The sequence below is a fragment of the Pteropus vampyrus genome, unplaced genomic scaffold, assembly GCF_000151845.1.
Source record: "Pteropus vampyrus isolate Shadow unplaced genomic scaffold, Pvam_2.0 Scaffold7, whole genome shotgun sequence".
NCBI classification, from domain to species: domain Eukaryota; kingdom Metazoa; phylum Chordata; class Mammalia; order Chiroptera; family Pteropodidae; genus Pteropus; species Pteropus vampyrus.
The window spans coordinates 4,789,531-4,793,936 of NW_011888788.1; positions in this window are offsets into that span (position 1 = coordinate 4,789,531).

Sequence of the window (4,406 nt, forward strand, 5' to 3'; positions counted from 1 at the left end):
CAGTCTTATTAGTATGGATTTGCGAAGTAGGTGTCCAGTGGCCCAGTCCTGAGAGAGGTTCAGCTGCAGGCCAAATCTAGCCCAAGCTTTTTCTACTCCTCCGGGGCACCTGTTAAGATTCAGCAAGCACCCCACAGATGCTATGCTTATAGTTGCCTCAAAAGGCCACACCAGAAACCGAGGCCAGCTCCCTCCAGTGGGAGCCTAGGTGCTGCTCAGCAAAGAGCACCTGACTTGCTAAGGATCTACTTGGATGTGGCTTAGGTGAATTGGGGGAGGTGGGGTTTCAGGGAATCCTCTGGGTGAAGCAACCTTGTCATCCAGTTTGATGATGGTCATGACTATGGCGGCTCTGTGTCCCCGCACTGGGAGGCGGGAGGGCTCAGCAAGTAACAATGGATACCGCTGGCACTTCTGTATGGAGCGAGTCTCGCCTGGGTCCTCACTCCGACAATGTCTTCCTGTAAGTCGCTGGTGTCTCCTGTGCACAGCCGAATGGGCACTGGTGCTCAGAGCAAGCAGATCCGTCACCATGAAAATTTGCTCTGGACTTGGCCCCTTTAAGAGGCATCTGCCACTGCCGCTGCTGCAGCCTCCGTCCTACTTAGCTGCTCCAGTCGAGCCCTGCGTCCTCGCCCCATCCTACCTTCTGCCGTTGCAGGGTACTTTCTTGGATTTCTTCCTAGTCATTTGGCTTGTTCATCTAGATTCCAGGCGATTTTTCCTTGCTGCTGCTCCTTGTTTCCGTCACAACTTTGATTTGGTCTCCAGAGGGATGAACAGAGCCTCTATCATCTACACCATTTTTTTCCTCCTCAGAAGCCATCATATTTTTAACAGCGCGTGAAGATATGATCACTGCCCTTCGTGCTCCAACAGCTCCATTCCAAGTTCGGTCACTTTCCAGATGCTACACGGGACTAGGATCGCAGACGCCGGGCTCAGGAGGCGCAGCTCCTCTGTTCCTAATTTTTAATTTTAAAATTTTATATGACAAAGAGAGAGGAGCTTGAAATAGGGACAAAGCTTATACTTAGGAATATAAAATTACATGTATTATATGGTGAACAGTTTTCTACTTTCACTGACATGTAAACAAAACAAAACAAAAAATTTTAAATGCATGATTTAGGTGCATTGGATAATATTTGGCTCAAATATTTAGAATATTTACCTCAATGAGATCTGTAAAGTGAATTCATGTGTGGATACCAAAAACATGATCAGTTAACATGTTGCCTTGAAGCAGGGCAGTAAACTCAGTGGACATCTTGGTTCCTTTCCAATTTCTTCTCTACAGTAAAAATAAATCTTGACTAAATGTGTTAAGGGCACAAGAACATTTCCTGATTTCCCAACCTTCAAATGCCAAAAGTCAACAGATATTTGTTCATAGTAAGCATGAATTAGATTTTTTTTGAGGCTGAGAGGTTCTTATAATTTCATGTTATCATGTCATATTCTCTGTCTAGAATTTTCTATGCCCCTCGTCTTCATCTGTTCTTTTCTTGCCTTCATATCAAATTAGCTCTAAAGCTGAGTATCTTCCATGGCATATTCTTAGCCTTCCTATTCTGAAATGCTCTAGACCATCCAACACTTGATATTTTCTGAACACCACTTAATTTTTACTATTTAATGCATTTTCAATTAATGCCTTACTCATTAAGAACAGAGGCTCATGCCTCTCTTGCTCTCACAGAATCTAGCACAAGGCCTATGCACAATACATGCTCCATAAAACTTGATGAATGAAATGAAGACACCAGTTGGTATGCTCCAATGTCCAGGGCCTGGTGATTATTAGAGATCACTAAACATTATAAGCAACTTTTATACTTGGATACATTGAGGGTTTTCTGTCTCTCTCTCTCTCTCTCTTTGTGTACAATTTGCCAGATTTGAGGCACACAATTGCTCTAGAATAAAATTTATGGCTCCCTTGTTTTCAGTTTCCATTTAATCCTACCTTAAAACAGACACATATATGCCAGGTTCCCAAATATAATGTAATCAGAGATTATAATCAAAAAGTACTGGGGGCAAGTAGTTGCAGAAGGGGAACTTGAGATTTTTTAATATTGGGGTGACTTGTTCTAATAATGGTTGGTTGAATCCCAAGGGAAATCAGAGGAAGTCAACAAATAAACTGTATAGTATCCACCCTTTATTTGCAAGAGATACGTTCAAGACCCCAGTGGATACCTGGAACCGCAGATAGTACCGAATCCTATGTATTCTATATTTTTCCTATACATACATACCTACGATAAAGTTTAATTCATAAATTAGGCACAGTAAGAGATTAATAATAATAATAATAAAATAGAACAACTATAACAATATACTGTAATAAAAGTTGTGTGAATGTGGTCTCTCTCAAAATATCTTCTTGTACTATACTAACCTTTTCACTTAAAGGAGGCACTTTACAGCTTCTCTTTGGCATATCCGATTTGCCAGCATCAGTAATCTTGTGCTATGGGACCATTGCTAAGTAAAATAAGGCTTACTTGAACACAAGGACTGCGAGCGATACTATGACACTCAATCTGATAACCAAGAAGGCTAGTTAGTGACTAACTGGCGGAGGGAATGTACACAGAGTGGAGATGCTGGCAAAGGAATGATTCACATCCCCAGGTAGGAGGGAGCAGGACTCGCAAGATCTTATCACACTACCCAGAACTGCATGCAATTAAAAACTTAAAAATTATTTATTTCTGGAAATTTGTATTTAATATTTTTGAATCATGATTGACCTCAGGGAACTGAAACCTCAGAAAGCAAAACTGTAGATAAGTAGGGACTACTGTATTAGCAACTATAAAATGTACTTTCTTGATGTGCAGTATGCACAAAAGCTTTTCATGCTCAGCTGCCATTTGCATTTCTTTTGTGGTTATTTATAATGTTTCCTGTTTTCCTATTGGGTTGTATGTCTATTTCTTAATTATTTGTAGAACTTCTTGAATTTTAGGAATATAAAACCTTTGTGTGTAATTTCTCTCACTGAGGCGAAATGCCATTGTGGATATTATTAGTGCATATCAGTATTCAGTTCCTGTGGACAACCACCTTCCCTATGTAAGTTAGTCTTATGATTAGTTCTGGCCAGTAGACTATGAGCTGGACTTGTATGTGTTGCTTTTGGACTAAAGAAATCAAAAGCTCCTTGCAATATTTTACTTTTCTCTTTCCCTGCCATAATCATGGAGGAGGCTTCATGTTGAGCTGGCAGAGCTATTCGATTGAAGCAGCTGTTTTATGAAGATCCTGCCCAGTGCTCAGCTTCCCTAGAGTGCCTCTGAGATCCAAGGTGGATTTTGTATGCAGAGAAACGAGGTTTCTGAGTCAGGCCTCTGAGATTTTGTGAGTTAACTGCAGCCTAAGTCTTCCTTATTCTGACTAATATACCACCTTTAACATATGTAAATAGCCATATAGGTTTTTTCCTAATACCAATACCTCCGTCTTATTGTTGTAGAAGATTTTAACATTTGAGAGGGCAAGACCTACATTATTATTCTTTTCCAAAATCCTGTTGGCTAGTCTTAAGCATTACCTATTGAACATAGATTATATAGAGTTCTATATAAAACACCTTGGTTGAATTTTAAATCATATAGCATTAGATTTATAAATTAATTTGGGAAAATTGATATCTTCACTACATAAAGTCTTATAGCTTTTTTCATATGTCTTGCATGCTTCTTTAGGTTTTTTGTTTTTTATAGTTTTTGTCACTTGTGAATAAGATATTTGCCTATATTATATTTTAAAATTAATTCTTACTGGTATTTAGAAAGAGAACTGATTTATGTATATTTGTTCGGTATGCAGTTTTTCCTGAGCTCGCTTTGGAGAAAAGTTAGTTGATTCTCTTTCACTAGAAGGTGGTCTGAGGGTTGCTATTTCTTAGAGGCTTACAAAAGCTCCTTCTGGATTTGTTTCTAGTCACTAGCCTGTGATAATTCAGTGTATTTTCATCCTTTATGGTTTCTTCTACCATCTGTTCTAGGAAATGTCCTATTTAAATTCTCTCACCACCTCTTGTTCCTGTAAGGCATTTAGCAAATCTGTGTAATTAAATTCCTTTACTATTATTATTTTATGGACTAATTTTACAGCATTTTGTAACTTATTTAATACTTCCATACCACTTTCACCATCCTCAATAGGAAAATCATTTATTATTTGAATACCCTAATAATATGGAGTTTATAATCTGAATACAATCTCATCTCTCATTGATTATCCTCTTATTATCAAGTTTCAAAAAGCCAATTTTATCAAGGTAATTTTGTTACTATGTATTAAAAGTTTCTACCATTGGAGGAGGGGAAAAAATGGCATAGATGATAGAGGCTCTGTTCATCCCTCTGGAGACCAAATCAAAGTTGTGA